Here is a 21117-nt window from a genome sequence, read left to right as displayed (position 1 = left end):
GAAAATAGGCTTTAAAGCAAAGACTACAATAAAAGAAAGAGTGTCACATAATAATAAAGGGGTCAACCTAACCTAAGAAGATATAGCATATGTAAATATTTATGCACCTAACATATAGAGACCTAAATATATAAAATAAATGTTAACAGACCCAAAGAGAAAAATAGACAGAAATACAATAATCATAGGGAACTTTAATACCACACATACATCAATGGATGGATCATCCAGGCAAAAAAATCAATAAGGAAACATTGGTCTTCAATGACATGTTAAGCCAGATAGACTTAACAGATATTTACAGAACATTTTATTCAAAAGCAACGGAATACACAGTCTTCTCAAGGGCACATAGAACATTTTCCAGAGTAGATTTATATGGTAAGCCCCTGAACAAGTCATAAACACTTAAGAGGATTAAATTCATATCAAGCATCTTTCTGACCAAAATGGTATGAAATTAGAAACTAATTGCACAAAAAACTGGAAAATTCATATATATATTGAGATTAAACAATATGCTACTGAACAATCAATGAATCAAAGAAGAAATCAAAAAATAAATAAAAAAATACCTGGAGACAAATGAAAACAGAAATGTAATACACCAAAATTTAAGGGGTTCAGGAAAAGCAGTTCTTAGAGGGAGGTACTTGAGTCTAACTCAAGAAACAAGAAATGTTTCAAATAAACAACCTAACTTTACCTCTAAAGGAACTAGAAAATCCATGCTCATGGATTAGAAGAATTAAGATTATAAAAATGTCCATACTATCCAAAGCAATATACAGATTCAATGCAATCCCTATCAAAATTCCAATGCCATTTTTCACAAAAATAGAACAAACAATCCTAAAATTTATATGGAACTGTAAGAGACCCTGAGTAGTCAAAGCAATCTTGAGAAAGAAGAACAAAGGTGGAGAATCATGGTCCTTAATTTCAAACTATATTACAGAGCTGTAGTAATTAAAATAATATGGTATTGGCATAAAAATAAACAGATCAATGAAACAGAATAGAGACCCAAGAAATAAACTCACACGTATATGATCAATTAACTTACACCAAAGGAGACAAGAGTATACAATGGAAAAAGAACAGTTATTTCAATAAATGATGTTGAAAAAATTGGACTGCCCACATGTAAAAGAATGAAAATGGACCACTGTGTTATACCATCCACAAAAATTAACTCAAAATGGATTAAAGACTTGAATATAAGACTTGAAACCAAAATACTCCTAGAAAAAAACATAGGTAATCTTCTTGACATGGGTCTTGGTGATAATTCTTTGAATCCAACATCAAAAGCAAAACCAACAAAAGTAAAAATAAGCAAGTGGGACTATATCAAACAAAAAACTTCTACACAACAAAGAAAATCATCTACAAAATGAAAAGGCAAACTATTAAATGAGAGAAAATATTTGCAATCGTATATCTGATAAGGGGCCAATATACAAAATATACAAAGATTGTGTACAACTCAATAGGAAAAAAAACAAATCCAACTAAAAAATGGGCAGAAGATCTGAATAGACATTTTCCAAAGAAGGCATACAGATGGCCAATGCTCACATGAAAACATGTTTCAAATAATTAATCATCAGGAAATGTAAATTAAAACCACAGTGAGATATCACTTCACACCTATTGACATGGCTATTCAAAGAATCAAGAAATAAAAATTGTTGGCAAGGCTGTGGAGATAGGGAGCCCTTGAGCACTGTTGTGAATGTAAATTGGTGCAACCACTGTGGAAATGGAGGTTCCTCAAAGAATTAAAAAAAGAACTACCATATGATCCAGCAATTCCTCTTCTAGGTATTTATTTGAAGAAAATGAAAACACTAACTCAAAATGATACATGCACCCTCATATTGATTGCAGCATTATTTTACAGTAGCCAAGATATGGAAACAACCTAAGTGTCCACTGATGAAATTGAGATATGTACATAGATATAGATATATATAGATATAATTCAGCCATAAAACATAATTAATCTTGCTATTTATGACATTTTATATGTAAAATTGAGATATATATATATGTGTGTGTGTGTGAAATCTTGCCATTTGTGACACCGTGGGTAGACCTTGGAGGCCTTACACTAAGTGGAATAAGTCAGACAGAGAAAGACAAATACAGTATGATCTCTGTTATATATGGAATGAATATATAATGTGTATTTATGTGTGTGTGTGTGTACACACACACACACATACATATATATATATATATATATATATATATATATATATATATATATATAAAATCTCCAAACTCATGGATGCAGAGAACAGATAGTGTTGCCAAAAGCATGTGGTGTGGGGGGTCAGAGAAATAAGTAAGATGTTTTTGCATTTGTTTAAATAAATTGAACAAGTTTTTAAAATAGCCAAAAAGAGGGGCACCTGGGGAGCTCAGTTGGTTAAGTGTCCACCTGTTGATTTTGGCTCAGGTCATGATCTCAGAGTCATAAAATCGAGCCCCATGTAGGACCCCCACTTAACAGGGAGTCTGCCTGAGATTCTTCTCTCCCTCTCCTTCTGTCCCTCCCTCCCTCCACCTCTCTCTCTCTGTGTGTGTCTCTAAAATAAATAAATAAATCATAAAAATAAAAATAGGCAAAAAGAAATAATACTTTAAGTGTTTTTTTCAAATCCTTGGTAGATTTATTCCTTGGTATTTGGTATTTGACATTTTTGGTGCTCTTTAATTTATAATTTTCAAAAATCTCATATTCTAACCCTCTTGGCTAGTATATAGAAATACTATTGTTTTTTTATACTAAACTGTGTCTAGTAATTTTACTAAATTCAGACAATTGTTTTAATAATTTACCCGTAAATCCTTTTGTATTCTTCAGGTACACAACCTGCCTCTCCTTCCCTTGTCATACACACAGAATTTGGCCGCAGGCTAACTTACACCATGCGTTCAATGCCTAATAGTAAATATTAAATATAAAACCATTCCCGTGTCTCACCTGATCCAAAGGTTTGGACTAGGGCTTGAGCACTTTTATTCTGAAGGATTTTCCAAATAATTCTGATGGAAAAGCCTGGCTTGAACCACTGTTCTATACCAGTGAAATGATGTGAAATACAAATCAAGTTTTTGTATAAATCAAGCGCTAAATGTGTTTTGCTCTTAACTGTCTGAGAGGAACTGAGGCAAAAACATTCCTTGCTCCAATTTCCCTTTTACCCTTGATTTGAGAAAGGTATGCTTGAAACAATAACAACAACAACAACAAACTTTGAAAGAAATTTAAATGGTAGGTTTGCTTGTAAGGAAAAATAGAACTAACTTATCTTCTTTCTTCCTTCCTTCCTTCCTTCCTTCCTTCCTTCCTTCCTTCCTTCCTTCCTTTCTTTCTTTCAATGATTTCTATTTATTTATTTGACATAGAGATACAGAGAGCACAAGTAGACAGAGCAGCAGACAGAGGAAGAGGGAGAAGCAGGCTCTCTGTTGAGCTGGGAGGCTGATGTGGGGCTTGATCTTAGGACCCTGGGATCATGACCTGAGCTGAAGGCAGGTGCTTAACCGACTGAGCCACCCAGGGCACCCTAAGAAATAGAATTTAAAGGTGAGATCCCTGAATTTTTTGTTTAAAGAATTGTGGTAGAGAAAACTAAGAAATAGATGTCTGGAGAAGAGGTGGCTGAATGTTTTCTCACTTGGCCAAGCTCTCAACAAACAACAAGCTACAATGAGTAAATCATTTATAAATGGATGAGACTCAGAATCCAGATGTTTGGAAGCAAGATACTAGCTGGTAATGTGCTGTAGCCCATCATCCAGGCCCTTCCTGAGGGAAATGATAGCAAAGCCAGACTCTCTGCTTTCTAAATATCCTCTAGAAACCAATCTTGTTGTCACCAACATCACAACTTCGTTTCAGCGGGCAATTTACCAACATCTGCTTGGCAAAGACTTTTCTCCCTTCAACTCACAAATACGTATTTTCCCATTTGGAAGAGCTGAACCCAACACACAGCAAGAAAAGAGTATTGAAAATCACAAAGGCTATATTCCAATCCATTTTCAGAAACACCTCCAATCTTCTTACTCAAAGTATTGTTTTTACCTTCAAAATCTTGGCAGCATAAATGATCACAGAGTACATCACTGTTTGGAGTAACGCAAAGGAGTGAAAACGTATATGCATGGACAGCTAGGCAAGTAGTCCTTCACAGTTATTTGGAGTCTTGTAAAGAAAAGGAGTCAGATGCAGCAGTTTTAAATTACAGAATATTAAAAGCTGCATTTCACTAGCATTTCAACCTCAAGGGTTTGTTAATTTTAAAAATGAAATGACTGGCAAGAGAAAAATTTACTAAACATACAAAATCATCAATAACATCCATTGCGTTTTGGCTGGAACAGGGTTAAGCACACCTTTTTGGTTTTTTGACCACTTTCATGATTGCCAGAATCATCCGATCGTTTGTTGAGTGCATAAGCTGTATTTATTAGAAGAGGAGACAGAGCGTTTCTTGGGCTGCTCAGAGGCCAAATTGGATAGATAGATCACTTCAGTATTGTACAAGCCAGCTGAGAGATAATTAAGTCATTTGAATGTGAGCTTTCCTGGCTTCCCTCTCCCATTTTTTCCCTTGTCTCTTTTTGGAAGCAGAAACCATGGCTCTTGTCCCGTGTCCTTCCCCCAACCCTTCTTAGCATTCTCTTCTCCTGCCTGTGGTAAGCACACAGTTCTCTTCTTACTGAGGAAAAAGTACTCAAGAAAAATGATTAGCAAAGATTCATAAAAGAAACCTTGGGTTCCTATAGAACTTTGTGAATATGTTTCCCTTAGCCTTATATAATCTAACAATGATTTATGTACTTATGTATTTATGTATCACTTCCCTTTTAGACTATAAATTCCTCCAGGACCAGACTAGGTCTTACTCATCTTTGTACCCTTAGTGCCTTGTCTAATAAGTGGTGGAGAAACGCTCCTAGAACCCAAGGAGATGATCTGACCCCACTTCTGTATTTTTCTAGAGAAGGAAACAGACCCAGAGGGTAAAGTGATTTGCCCAAGTTTTCTAAGATAGTCAGTGATAATGTCCTTCTCCTCTGCAGAAGAATTAAAAAAAACAGCTTTTATTTATTTTTTTTCTACCACAGACTATTTGCTCACTCAGTGCTATGCACACTCAGCCAGAGAGGAACACATTAACCATATGAGGCCACTTGGAGACATCACAGGAGATTTGGGGCAGTGGGACCATCATTTGGCTGCTGATCCTTGGCTCTCCACACTTTGTTCTCCTAGTCCCAGATGGTAGTATGATTTCACATGCCCAGTGCCTGGCTCTGTCATTTTGTCCAAACTCAGTATCATGAAGATAAAGTGATGCAATTTGGGTGGGACAAATAATTTGGAACTTTCAACATAAATAATCCAGGCTCCTTTAATTAATGAAACATATTTGTGTCTTGCTATACAAAGGCTCAGTGCAGATCAACTTTGTATTTTTATATCTTCAAATCTAAGTAGCTTTTTAGCAATTTAAAACCTTTGGGTATTTAACAGTATTCAAAACCTTTTTTCTTTCTCCAGTAAAATTCTGTCCGTTCCCTGTTTGTACATTGTAAATACATACATACACACACACACATACAAAAATTTAATTGTTTTAATCATGTTAACTGTCTTAAAAGCAATGTGATCATTTAGAGGTTCCTCATACATATATTGGAATGCCACTATTTTGTTAATCTTAGTCTTACAGGTGACACTATCCTCTAAGAAATTATTTTGGGGTTATTTCATTACAAGTTTACTCCCCTTGAATATGTAAAATGGTTTTCCTACATAACTAAAGGTTTGATTTACTTTCTATAAAAACAGAGTGTATTATTCAAAATAAAAGACGTTGGTTGTTTTCCAAAAAATTGGTATCAACTCTTTAGTTCACATCCAAGCTATAATACAGCATTGTTCCTGTTTTGACTGCTGTTTTGACTTCAACAGAATCATTCCCTATTTAATGGCCAACAAATGTTGAATTTGGAGATAGAATTACATACATTGGATTAAATGCAGCATACAAATAAATACAGTATGCTGCTGTTTAAGGACTGCTGGTGCAGTCTGCTGCCAATTCTTGAAACATGAAATCCTACTACTTCTCTACTAGATAATAACATAGGCCGGAGGTGCGCGGGAGAACAGGAGGTGATGCAGTTATTGAAATCAACAGAGTCAGGCATCCAGTCACCAATTTGGGCTGGAACCTTGCCAAGGTAGATTTTATTTTTATTTCTTTAACTACTGTTAAAGCTGGCAGAATTAAAATGCATGCACACAGCCGCACACATGCACCCTACCGGTTGGGACAAAAATGAACGCCGGTTGGGACAAAAATGAACGCCAGTTGGTGGGGGGGGTTATGATCTTTCGCATTTCAGTTTTTTTCTCCTATAATCCGTCCTCAACTACCCTTTGGATCATTTCTCTGTCTTCATACGAAGATACCCATTTGAAGACTATGGAAGGAACTACTTTTAAAGATTTTATGCAATGTTTCTTTTCCGGGCTAAAGGTCATTATATATGTTCAGGTCTGTAGTGCAGTTTCCCAGTTGGTAAAGCTCCACTTGAAATTTGAACAATTAAAACCAGGAGAAATCTTTCTAGAAATATAAAATGTTGGGGTGCCTGGGCGGCCCAGTCAGTTAAGGAGCTGACTCTTGACTTCTGCCCAGGTTATGATCTCAGGGTCAGGAGAGTAAGCCCTGCATTGGGCTTCAAACTCAGTGGGGAGTCTGCTTGAGATTCTCTCTCCGTCTCTCTCTCCTTCTACCCCATGCCCTGCCGCTTGTGCACGCGCTGTTCTCGCTCTCTCAAATAAATAAAATCAATCTTTTAAAAAAAGGAAAGAAAAAATGTTGCAAAAATATGCCCATTCTCCCCCGCCCCTTAATAAGCAGGATATAACTGATTCAAAATGTGTATCACCTTGGTGCTTTGTGGTATTTGGGTAGGATTAAGCACAAACAGAGATTCTTGGCATTTCCATGTGCTTTTATTTCTATTATCTCCAATACTTTCAGATTTCAAAGACAGTTTTGGTGCTAATTACCAGATTTTGACTTTTATGGAAACCCCACACCACATGTCCTGATTTTATAGTTGCATGTGGAATATGAAATGTGGTTTTATCAAAATAAACTCACACTTTGGTGTGTGGAATTTCACTTGTAAAGTAGAGATCATAATTTCAAAAACAAACACAATTTGCACTTGGTTTTGCTTGAAAAAATAAAACGCTTGGCTGTGATCAGATGAAAAATGTTTTACTCCAGTACTGGCTTTTCTCTGAAAAGCATCTCCAGGCAGAGCCAAGTGGTCGTGAACAGTATCAACTTCCGTGCAAGCACCTTGGCATCTCCTTATTTAATCAGTATTTTAAAACAGAAATTCCGCCCCCCACCCCCGCCAGCTCCTTACCATTATTTTATTCTTCTTTGGAAACTTAAACATCCATTATAACACTTTTTACTTGTTTGGGTCAAGAGCAGTGTTTGTAAGAACCCATTACAGGAATAAAAGAAGATTATTAAATAACTAATCAAGTCCAAGAAAAGAGTTGAATACACTATTGTCCAGGGCAGAAATACCCAGTTATTTCCCTGGAAGGCAGGTGGAATAGGGGAGGACAAATCTGTATTTGAATTCTAGCTCTGCCACTTACTAACTCTTTTACCTTGAACCAGTTACACAGCCCTTCCGTGCCTGAGCTTCCTTATCTGGGAAGTGGTAATAATTAAAAGAACAATTCTGAAAACAAAATGAGAAACAAGACCTACAGAATCTCTCGTTAAGTACCTGGAATAACAGACACTCAATGGAGCTGCGGGTGCTTGCGAGAGCATTTTAAGTTCACAGAAAAAGAACACAAAACAAATGTCATCAAAACACTTGAGTTACTCAGAGGAGCAAGTTTATCTACGTGAAATCTGAAAGCAGGTTGCGCTAGACATACCTATTATCAACTCTATAAAAAATTTTTGATTGTGTGTGCACTGAAGCTATTGCTAAAGAATTAGCCCTCATGACCAAGCAGGCCCATGACCACGAAGAGAAGAATGTAAGGAAAATTCCTACAAGAAAGGGACAATGCATTTGGGATTTGTATTGTAGCCTGTAAGGTACACACATTGCTGGAGGCCTTGGAGGGTGGTACAGAGAGCAGAGAGGTAGATGGTGCGGTCCTGTTGTCAGCAGGCTTGGGTTGAGAGCCACTTCTACCACTTACTGCTATAAAGCTTTCAGCAGACCAATTAACCTCCCAAAGATGAATAGTAGCATTTATCTCAGAGAGTTATTTTGAGAATCCAATGAGATTACATGTGGACATTCTTAGCAAGGTCCCTGGCAGGTGATAAACACTCAAGAGATGGTTTGACTCTCAACATGATTATTAGTCCTTCTTTTCCTTTATTGGGCTCCTTCCTGGAGGCAACGACTTGCTTTTCTGGAGGGAACACAAACGGAATAGAATATACAATTATCCTTTTTAAAGTTTCTCTTTCCATCTGAGACCTTCGTCATTTTACACTAATATTGTTCTAGGGAGCTCATGGCTATATAGAGAGCAACCTTCCATTCTGAGAGGAATTATTGGGTCTCAACTTATCAAATGACTTGAACATTATAATCAACCTCATCAGTTTCTTTATTTCTTCATCTTCAACATCCTAGAGCAGTGTGAACTAGTAGCTGTAGGCCTTTGGACTTTATCATAAGCGACCTTTTTATGAGTCTGTTGTTAAACTCTTTATCTATGAGATTTATCAAAGTGAGTAACACTGCTAGTTCTGTAAGAGTCTCTTACTCCATGCATGATTTATAACAAAGAGGAGGTACTTTATTAAAAGGTTCTCATGCTCCAGAGGCTCTTGTGAGCTCAAAGAGCTAAGAGTTGCCATTACTGCATTAGAAGAAATGCATGTTTATTCATGAGAACTAAAGAAGACATAGGAAGTTTATCAATTGGTTGGGTCGTTCCAGTTTTTTCTTAGAGTTCTTTCCTTTTGTTTCTTTTCTTTAATCAATTTCATTTATTCATTCAATGAGTATTTCTTGAATGTTATAATGTCCTAGATCTTGCTAGAGAGGTCAATAAAACTGGGAAAGTCTCTGCCCTTTACATGCTATTAATGGTTCTCAGAGTGGGCCAAACATTAGAATCACTGGGGATATGTTTATTAAAGGCACACACCCGGCAATTACATCAGAATCATCTGGGTGAAGATGAAGACCCTGATACAGAAGGAGCTGACTACTTTAGAGGGTCTGAAAAGGAGATCAGGAGGTTGGGCTATAGTGGTCAAGAGGGAGAGAATAAGATATGGGCACAGTAGAGAAGCAGGGGCCTGATTTCAGGCCAATTTTCCCACATTCAGAACTGCTACTTAAAATAAAACTGAGTTTAACAAGGCATTTATTCAGATTATTGAGTGCAATCCTTTTTCAATTTTATAATGAGTGGGATATTAAAAAGAGATTTTTGAAGGACTCGTGCCTCATTTCAAATAAATGCCATAATTTGAAATTTGCATAATGTGGTCTTCACATTAATTTTTCAGCATAAAGAAAAGGGGTCTCAAATATCCAGAGTGAAATTTTTTTAATCACTTGAACTATAGATGCCAATCCTTTTATCACCCTTCCCTTGAAACATTTTGCTAGTAGAATATTTCTGGTATCTGCCATCAATTATTAACTAAGGGCTATGAACTCACACTTCCCTTTTACTTGACTCTTTATACATAGTTTTCCAAGTCCATTGGTTAATTTATCATATGGCCTCAATGTCATCACTTAGTTACTACAAAGATAAGATGATAAAGTAGAGTAACATGACTGTGCTAAAAGCGTGGGATTTGGGGGATTTGTCAGTATCATTTTGGTATGTACATTTCCTGGATGTTACTTAAAACTATATCTGGATAAAGTTACGAGTTGTGATGCTTTTAATCTGCAGCCATGATATGGATCCGACTTTATTTGATTGCATGTTTAGAAGGATGGATGCATGCATGAAAAAATCATCTAATGGTCTATTAGAACATTGATTTGCTTGATTCATTAATACATAATGAAATCTACATTGCAAGGAACTACTGAAACGTATTTCTTTGGCTACAATTCAAGAATGCTTATACGATTGGAAGGATTATTTTTCCAGGAGAATAAAGTTTAATAGTAATCAGATGTTCATTCTGGAAATACAGGGACAGAAATGATATTGTTGGAAATGATATTTAAATGTTTACCTCAGCCTGTTGTTTTTCCTGATGCAGAACCACACCACTGTCCAGAATATTCGGAAGAGCATGTGTTGTTTTTCTGTCTTTCTACTTAAACTTCTTCCTGGGGTTCTGAAAGGCCAGAGTTACATTTAATAGAGAAGCCCAAGCAAATCATGATAATACCTACTTAATGTTCTAACAACCTGAACCTAATTGTGGGCTGTTGCATCATATAGCTCCAATGAACTGTGTTTGAATGATGCTCCCATTTCTGCCACACAATAGTGTTCCTTATGCTAAAACATTTGATTTCTATGATATATTCAAATCTGTGAGATTTTCACCCTCCTGCTGAGTGGGTTTTAATGTATTTTTTAAATGTTGTACTGTACTCAATTGGCCTTCAGGTAAATCTATGAACCGTATTTCCTCCATTTAACTGGAGAAAGTGTAAAAGAGACATACTTGATAATAGAGAGGCTGGTAGGTTTTAGAAAAATAAATGGAAAAGAAAGTCAAGGGAAAAGAATGTTTTGTGCTGGAAACTGACAACAGGAAGAAGACTGAATTAAGCCTTATCAATTCTATCTCCTTAAATCTCGTGATTCTGTGTGTATCCTCTCATACCTCCTGCTGCCACTACTTTAGTTCTTCCATATTTTTATCGATTGTATAATTGTTCTTGCAGACTCCAGTATTAAATCAATCTTATTTGCCCCACACTCTACTTCCAGAGTGATCCTCTAGGATAAAATCCCAATACATTAGGTGTGCACGGAGGTTCCTTTATGATCTGGGTCTGGTTACCTTTATAGCTTCTTTTGCTCCCGGCATTGTAGGCTTCAGGAGTACTTATTTGGACTTTTTCCTAACACTGATAATCCTCCTTCTTCCCAGTCTTGCAGACTCCTTATCCTTAGTTAATATGACTAGAACGTCAAGACGTGGTTTTGACTACCTCCAGGAAGTGTTCCTCCAGGAAGTGTTCCCATTCCTCCAGGAAGTGTTCCCATTCCTCCAATAAGAGCTCTGTACAACCTTAGTGTAATATTTGTTAATGGATGTTTTAGTCATCTATTCACTGGTGTGTCATACCTTGCAAGATTTAATCTCTTGAAGACTTGGATTGTGTTTTTTTCATCTTATATTACCAGGATCTCACATAGAGCTTGACATCTATTAATTGCTTTGAAGTCATGTGTAGAATGAATGAGCAGGTGAGTGAATAAATACATAAATAAACAAATAAATAAATAAATAATTGAAGAGTGGATGAAGGAACCAGACAGGAATAGGAAGGTTCTGGAAGGTGTGAGAGAAGTGGGGGAGAGAGCGAAAGAGAGCAGGAGAGAGCACACACGTTTGAAGGAATAAGTTTATTTTTAAGATTTTTAATTTTCCCCTCAAGTTCTTCTCTTTCATTTTTAAGATTTTATTTATTTATTTAAGAGAGAAAGAGAGAGAAAGCACAGAGGAAGAGTTAGAGGGAGAAGCAGATTCCCCCTCGAACAAGGAACCTGAGATCATGACTTGAGCCAAAGGCAGATGCTTAACTGACTGAGCTGCCCAGGCGCCCCTCCCCTAAATTTCTTAGGTTGGAAATTCTTAATATTTTTTATTCTGCCATGCCAATTACAATATCCTTCTCCTGGTTTCAAGCTGGTAAAAAACAGAGTAAAGCCTATATATTGCCTACATGTCCTTTACCAGTTTGAGATTACCAAAACTAGCCCTTTTCCCCCTTCTTTGCTTTCTAGACTATATTTTATATAATATACATATATTTGTTATCAGAGACTTATTCTATGAGCATGATAACAGTCGCATTGATTCATTGTTTTCTTCTGAAATAATGTTTCTGATTCATATTAATATTCTAGGACTTCCCTTATGTCTTAGCTCAGGAAGAAGTGTATAGTCAAGTTTCCAGATTATTTCAAAACAGAAAATACAGGACCTTGTAATAAACCAGTATACCACTGTGTCATGTTTGTGGGTGGGCTGATCCAGATATGGGGCTCAAACTATCATTGAGATAATTAAAGAGGTAGCAATCAGTATTCCTCCCTTTTATCTTCTGTCAGTATTCTACAATACCTACACATCACTTTGTTGGTCTACATGAATCTTAGTATAAAATTATTTTTCAGGGGTGCCTGGGTGGCTCAGTGGGTTAAAGCCTCTGCCTTCAGCTCAGGTCATGATCCCAGGGTTCTGGGATCGAGCCCTGCATTGGGCTTTTTGCTCGGCGGGGAGCCTGCTTCCCTTCCTTTCTCCCTCTGCGTGCCTCTCTGCCTACCTGTCTATCAAATAAATTAAAAAAAATTATTTTTCAAATTATTAAATCTTTCCTGGGAGAATTCTATCGTGGAGTCAGCTGGCTGTGAAAAAGTAGACAGAGGGGCCAAAAAGAGAGAGATCACTGAAAGGTAAGTGACAGTACTATGCACATGTTTACCAAAGATTGTTCTCTAAAAAGCAGGCTATTGAAAAGCTAGGATCAAGAAAGATCCTGCTGATAAGAACGTGCCACAGATCTGTTTATTAGAAGTCACATGACTTGAATATGCTTGTGTGATGTACTATGAAAGCTCCACAAATGGTGGATTCATGCTTTGGGGTAGAACCATGACTGGCTTCAATGCTGATGAGGGTCATCTGGCCGTTTTATTGTGATACTTTGCATGTGCTAGACAGACCAGAAAGGATGGTCCTAATATCAAGGTTGACAAGAGTAGACTCAGACTCAGACAAACACTGTTTCACTTCAGTTTATTGCTAACCTAGTAAACAAGCAGACTAAAGGGGAAGAAAAGATACACGAGAATGGACATAGTTTTTCCTCTCCTCTTGAAAGAGCACCTAAAATTCAGTGATCAGTGTATTTAGCAGAGAGGAATTTGCTCTGGTGCTGGGGATCAAAGCACCAGATCAAAGCATGTCTGACTTGACTCCCTGTAGACTGGGGGTACAGCCGTGTCAGTCCACAAGGGGCTCAAGTCAGTACTCTAGAAGATAATTGTTACCGCATGCTGCTATAGACTTCTGGGGTCAGTTCTCACTCTACTGCTTGTGCTGATGTAGACTGCACTATGGCTATACACCTGTCCAGATCTTTCATTAATATGTTTTATTAACATATTTTAATATATATATACATATATTTAATATATTTTACTGCTCCAAAATTATTCCTGGGCCAGTGAATAGGACAGATAAATAGAAACCGACCTCAGTTCCTAAGGTAAAACTAGCCAAGGGTCACTGTACTGTTATATTTTAATTTCAGCTGGGTTGTCCCAATTTTTATGGGGGGTGTCATCCTCCTCACTCCTAGTCTTGCCCCCAGCTCTGTGGTGACTGCTTCAGGAAAAAAAGGTCCATGCTCTGTGCTCCTGCTGGGACTTCAAGGCCCAATCTCAGAGCTTTGGCTGGAGGTCTCTTACTCACCCTTCCTTGCTGGGTTGGGGGGGGGGATGCGAGGCTGGAGCGGCCTCTGGCCAACTTGTCAAGGGGACTCGAGCTTTTTTGAGAACAAAGCCAGCGCATCAGAAGAAAGTCCCATGGTGGAAATGGTATCCCTGTGACCCCATTTAAATCTGCATGTAGCCAGTTCTACCCCTGTGCTTGTTCTTATGTGGGTTGATAAATCCTGTTGACTTAAAGTTCGGGTTGAGTTTTTGTCCCAAGGAGTCTGCTTGTAGAGGTGCCGATTGCCCAACTGAAGGAAAATCGTGGGTCTGATTCTTGTCTGAAAGTGTCGTGTGCATGCACTAAGAATTTGCTGTCTCAACTGGGACCTTCTCCGGTTCTTCCGCCTATGGCAGTGATAATCCCCTCCCCCCAACCATAATCAGATACACCAACTTCCCAAATGAAGGTGTTTCATGGACTGTATGACTCACTGGTCTTGCTGGTCTGCTGCTTGGAGGCTTTCAGAGCCTCAGGTGGCTCTCCTTCCTAGAACAGCTGCCACGGCCAGCCACCGAGACCTCATCGACGCCCCCTACACAGGCAGCAGAAGTACCGGTGTCCGGAAGCTGCCGCAGTCACGCTCGGGGAGAGCCAGAGAGATGATCCGAGTCATCCCAACAGTCCTCCAGTGCATCTGTCTCATATGCTGCCTACGATTTGTGAGAAGTAGCCCTCCAGTTTTCCTATAAAACTAACATCAGTGTTTACCTATAAACAGACACAGAAGTCACTGCCGACTGTACTCTGCTTTGTATACAATCCTATTATATAAAGAGCTCAAGCAGCACGTCTGTCTGCCTCGATGTGTGCGTTCTCCTTCTCCAGCTGCCAACCACCTAAATTATTCAGCAAGCCCTGATCATGCCAAGTTTTTAGTCAACAATGGAGATCCTGCCAAAGAGCTAATAATGTTTAAAAAAAAAAAAGCAAAAAAAAAAAAAAAAAAAAAAAGCAATGTTTGTGACAATTAACAGAGCCTGCAGCCTGCAATGCGCGTTGGACTCATTTGTAAAGGAAAATTTAAATGATATGCTTCATTATAAATGGTCCCATGCAGCACATTGCTAATCAACCAAAGCAGCTTCTTCTTTCCCCCACACTGCCCCACCCCCGTCCTTCTTTCCTATCTGATAAACCCAAATGGCAGCACTGTGTCAAGGCTCTTGGCCACTGCTTGCTGTAGCTATAAACGTGGTGTGGTTATCTATCAGTATTCTAATCAGCTTAGATCAAACTGAGTAATTAGCTCTAACGTGGATGAATAGAGCACCAGCCTCTTATCTTGTCTATTAATAATCACAAGTATAACTTCACAGCCAAATCAAGAGGTATGTTACTGTTCCCCTGAGAGCCTGTTTGGGTAAACCCCCCTGTGACTGCACCAATCTAAGCAGTGCAGATGGGACAGTGAGCCCGTAATGACGGGCTGACAGCTGCCAAACCAAGCAATTCCTCCCCCACTCTTGGCAGAGGGAGAGAGAGAGAAAGAGATTGATTGGGGAAGTGGGGCTGATTCTCCATGCTAAATAACTATTATTTCCCAAATAATGGTTTGAGATAAAGGGAGAGGGAAAGGGAGGAGAGGGGGCAGAGGACTGTTGCTGGATCTCCAAATTCCAGGCTCAGGGAAGGAGATGAAATAGTACAGCCCAGCGTGGCTCCTGCCCCGCCCGCCGGGAGCACTCGGCGCCTTTGCATTCACAGCACCCCGCAGTCCGCTGCTGAGCCTCCGCACCTAACTTGCTTTCTCAGGCCTCCAACAGGTCTCATTTATAGAAATCATCCCTCTCTAAGTTTTCCTTTTGAACATAAAGGGTCAAAGTAGTTTATAAGAAAGAGCGTATATTTTTAGCCTCTTTTACTTTTTAAAAACAAATTCTCATGTTCACTGTGGTATCTCTCTGATCTTGCTTGCATTCGTATATGTCTGGGCGCCTGAGTGTCTCTGTTGGTGAAGCATCTGACTTTGGCTCAGGTCATGATCCAGGGTTCTGGGATCGAGTACCGCTTCCCGCTCCTTGCTCAGCGGGGAGCCTGCTTCTTCCTCTCCCTCTGTCTGCCACCCCCCTCGCTTGTGGTCTCCCACTCCCTGTCAAGTAAATAAATAAAATCTTAAAAGAATAATTCATAAAAATCAATTTTTTGAAACCTGTAGGTCTTCTTCCCAGGAAAATAACACTTTTATGTAAATTTATACAAAAGTTTGCATAAGACTTCATGGGGCGTGGTGCTGGTGTTCACAGTCTTAAGACCATCTGTGAATTTTTAAGGGGTCTATAGCTTAAGAACATCTGGCTTAAACACAGAAACAAACAACAAAAATTTCAAGAATAGGAGATGAGTTCTTAATTGTGGCACGAACTGGATTTCATGAAGCATTGGGTCCACATAGCACTATTAGAGCGTTGTTCTGTGGGGTGATGAAAAGAGGGCTTGGACCTCCTACTCTGCCATCTAGTTGGTGCCACTCCTAGTCAGTTGTGTTTCAAATGCCTACGTGCAATATGAGTTTTGGAAATCGGGAAAATATTTTCTATCGAAACAATAGTGATGAAATTCCATTGATTCATTCATTCGTTCCTTCGTTCATTCACCTTTATTTTACTGTTCCCTCTTTCACCGCTCCCCGCTTTGGGTTCCTACTTGAACTGTATGCTGGGAGTATGGTGCTTAAAGTGTGGGTGCTTAGGAACCTCACAGTTCAGCGGAGTTCAGCAACATGTTTAAAGGTAATCACTCTGCTAGTGTCCACCTAGTGTCATGCAAAGGAGAACGTAATTAATTAATTCTGCTCAACCATTGGTGAGAAGGAGAAGCAGTAGAAGAGAGAGGTTACCATGTAGGGATTTCCAAAAAAGAGCTAACATTCAAGTTTCCTTTTAAAGGATGAGCAGAAGTTTTCCAGGCAGACCAAGGGCATTCCACGCAGAGGGAACTTAAAGATATGCACAAAGATGTGGAGACGTGACACAGCCTGATGTGCTCACAGAACTGTAGGGAGCCTGGTGCTGCCAAGGTGTGTGATGCGGTGCAGAGTGTTGAACAATGACACAATTAGGTAGCAAGGCTTAGATTGAAAAAGATGGCGTGTGCTTTGTTATCTCAGTATGCCGTTGAAAATTTGCTAACGAGTTTTAAGCACATGAATGACAAAGCTAAGTTTGTGTTGGAAAGATTATTTTAAAACCCCATAGGAAACATTTTGGAGGCTGTGGGTCTTTAAAGAGGCTATTGCCCCAGGTTATTTCCAGAGAAGTCTCTTTATTCTAATAAATCTAAAATAAGGTATAAATCCTATGGACTCTACAGTCATGTTTGTTAGGTATAAGGGCATAGTGTAAGCAACCAATGATTGTATTTGGCAAAATGAAGGTGGTTAATGGCATTAACAGTTCAGTGGCTTGGAGTATGGGGGGACAAAACCTAACTTAAGTGGGTCGAGGAGAGAAAAGGAGTGAGAAAGTAAATGTAGATGGGAAAAATGATTGTGTTCTAACGATGGTGAGATAAATGAACAGAAAAGGAAAGGTGGTAATGCAGGAAAAGATTCTCTTTGTAGGAGCACAAACCTTGCATATAAGGGGGGCAGGTCCAGAATCTGGAGAGAGAAAAATAAAGCATGACAAGAAGGTCATCTAGAAACAACAAGTGACTCTGACTTCCCCAGTACCTGGCTAACCCTTCAAACTCTCCTGGTTTTCCCTCTCTGCTGCTGGGGCCACCCTCAGATCAGACTAGGAGAACTGCCATCAGCTGCTGAAATTATACTTGCTCTGAAAACTTAAAGGCATGGTCCCACTCACTACCAGAAACGTGTTACGGAAAAACCCAAAGCGAACCTGAATTTCTACCTCTATAGATGACTTGACCTTTCAGCGAAGATCCTTAAGGGGCTCTCTCTTTATACTTGAAACCCAGTAGCTTTATCAGACAATGACCATTTGTATCACATTTCTCCGCCCTGTCTGGAGTATAGTTTGCCTTTTCTATCTGAAAATTCAAACCCTTTTTTTCTGGAACATTTTCTTGTTTTAAACTTTTGACATGTCTTTTTCTATTTCATTTGTTCAGATTTTATTTTTTAGGAATTATTCATATATTGAATCCCCTTTTTTTTTTTTTTAAAAGATTTTATTTATTTATTTGACAGAGAGAGATCACAGTAGACAGAGAGGCAGGCAGAGAGAGAGAGAGGGAAGCAGGCTCCCTGCTGAGCAGAGAGCCCGATGCGGGACTCGATCCCAGGACCCCGAGATCATGACCTGAGCCGAAGGCAGCGGCTTAACCCACTGAGCCACCCAGGCGCCCCATATATTGAATCCCTTTTGTCATATTTCATTTCTATTATTATTATCTCTTTAATCATTTTAAAATCCAAGTTCATTTCTACTTACTTCAATTTTCTCATTTCTGATATCTGTGTATCTAACTGTACCATCATCAGTGTTTACTTTCTCTTGAGTTGCTTATCATGGGTGCATTGGTTCTAGTTCTTTGTTCCATTTCTTATCTTAACCTTTGTTTCATTGTTTGTATATCCTTAAGTTATTGTTTTATCCTATCTTTCTTAAGTTCTACTGAGTTCATGGCAGTATATTTAGTTATGGTTTTGATCTGTTCAATGGTATATACATATATATATATTTTCTGACTGCTCTTTGTCATTTGTTTATCCTTTTACTTGTAGTATTTTTTTTTAAGACTTTATTTATTTATTTGACAGACAGAGATCATAGGTAGGCAGAGAGGCAAGCAGAGAGAGAGGAGGAAGCAGGCTCCCTGCTGAGTAGAGAGTTCCATGCAGGACTCAATCCCAAGACCCCCTGATCATGACCCGAGCCAAAGGCAGAGGCTTTAACCCACTGAGCCACCCAGGCGCCCCTGTAGTATTCTTATATAGATACTGTTTTGATAATTTTAGATAGTCACTTTTGAATTGCAAGAATTCTACCTGAACCTTTTATTTATAGGAGCATGATGAAGGGGCTGGACTTTGGGGTGTTCTGAGCTAATGTTCTTGGCTTGTGCTAAAGATTCTGGTGTATATGTGTGTGTGTGTGTGTGTCAGTGTGTTGGGGGTAGGGGCTGTCTTATATTTTATTCCCAGCCAACAAGAACACGTAACTCCAGGGCTGTTTGTACTTTGGAATCATAATCTTCTAGAAGACTCATGTATAGAGTGCTTCCTAAAAAAATAGGCTGACCATGCATTTCCTCATTCTGTACACCTAGCTACTTTTCAATACCAGCAGGATGTTAACAAGTTACTGGTTGCAATCCATTCAGGCTATATGGCTGGTCCAATAAACACTTTTATTTCCTTGGGTTCATCTTCAGAGCGCATTGACTCTTGGAAAACTGGGTTCTCCTTTTCTTCATTTGAAATCAGAGGTTCCCAGGGTCTTTCTGTACCTCTACTTAAGCTTTACCTTTCTCACTTACTGTATTTGGGGACAACACATAACACTTAATTTTGAGGTCTTTCTGTTCCCACTCCAGAGAACCTTAATCTTACGGAAATAAAAATCTCTTTGTATATGCATATTTAAAAAAAGCCGTCTAATTGTTTAGGAGGATTTCCAAGAGGAGAAGATAGCATTGTATTTACTCCCATGTCATCAAACCAGAAGTCAGAAATCCTTTCCTAGTATTTGTTCACTGTAGGAGACATTTATGCTTGAATTGGAATCTCAGAGTTTTCCCAGTATCATGGAAAACAGAGGGAGGAAGACATTTGGGGCAGGGACTCTTTTAATCTTTTTAGCTTGACATCTGGCGGACAGTTGCCATTATATTTCTTCATCCATTGGTTGTACCGTATTGTTCAGAATGTGAGGGAATTGTTGCCTCAAATGACCAGATTATGGGACACTGAGAAGTCAAGTGGGCCTTATGAACAAATGATAGTGGAGACTCGATGCCATCGAGCTTTCATTTGCTTCACCTCTCATCCTTGTTCCTTTATGTGTCAGTTTCAATTTCCCAGACCCGCCAAAACCCTTAAAGGGATTCAGTGATTGGTACTCCAAACTTGCATCTTTATGGTGTCTTGAACAACAACAAAAAACTATTTTTTTCTGTCAAAACAAGTGTGAAAACTCCCCTGGGGAACCATCAAGCTGAATGGATGCTGGTGCCCATGTCTTGGAGCTCTGACTATGGCCAGACTTTGCCTTATCTATGTGTCCAACCTACATTCCAGAGTGGCAGTGTCTATTAGTGGAAGAAGGTAGTAAGGAGGAAGGGCTGAGAAGGCCACAGACCATAGTCACTGCACCAACCTAATTATGGTTGTAAGGTGCTGTTGAGTTGTTGTTGTTGTGGTTGTTGTTGTTTTAATGTAGCTTTTCCAAGAACCATGTTGTATTACTTATAAAATTTCATACCCAAGTTTCCTCTGCATACTTACACGAACACTTGCAGGAGCATACGTTATCATTATCTCACATAAATGTGACAAAGCTATTTTTCTTTGAGCTGATAGAAAAAGCATAAACACATAAATATGCATTCATTTGATGACTACTTTATTCCTTTTAAAACCACTTAAGGTTGTTCCTGGCTGGACCTACCGTTCATTAATTGAGACAAATGCTGAAAGGGCCCCTCCAAAAGCATTGCTTGGTCTCTAGAAACTTAGAAAAGTCCTTTACTAAATACACACACTTTAGTTTATCTCAGTAGATAAGAATTGAGGAGGAGTAAAATGATTATACCACTGCAAGGGTGGGGTGGAGGGAGAACACTAATGCAAAAACCCACCCTGTTTAATTGTCCAAGATGGTTTCATTTCACTGAGAGATCAGAGTGTGTCTTTATTTTTTATGCTATAAAAGCAAAAGGTGACCCATGAAATTTATAAAACATTTTCTCTTTTTAAAATCTTTTTAAATACATTTCCAAAGTATTGATGCTTATATGCAATACTCTAATTTCAAAGTGTGTGACAAATCAGCTGCTAAAAGAAGGCAAGATGATTGCTAGCTCTCAAAAAAAAGAAAAAGAAATATTTGAATTTTATTTTATTTTATATTGCTCCTTTGAATAGCAATGTAACTTCTTCCCAATCAGTCATGAAGTAGTTTCATTCTATTTATCAGGATAATGGACGTCTCAAAATTTCTTCTTTCAGGGAAAAGCAGCTGGAAAGAAGTAAAGTGAGCAATGTTTTCTTGTTCTTTTGTGAATTTTATAGAGATAGTAACTTGGCACAGGCCCATGTTTCCAACATCTTACCCCTAAGGAGCTAGTTAGTATAAAAAAGAGAAAAAGAAAAAGAAAAAAAACCCACTTGGGCAAATGCAAGCACCAATTCCCTCTCTCAAAAACAAGGGAAGGGGAAAATAATCCATTTTTTATG

This window comes from Lontra canadensis, unplaced genomic scaffold (assembly GCF_010015895.1).
Source record: "Lontra canadensis isolate GAN:19392208 unplaced genomic scaffold, GSC_riverotter_1.0 scaffold15, whole genome shotgun sequence".
NCBI lineage: Eukaryota > Metazoa > Chordata > Mammalia > Carnivora > Mustelidae > Lontra > Lontra canadensis.
This window is presented reverse-complemented; position numbering follows the sequence as displayed.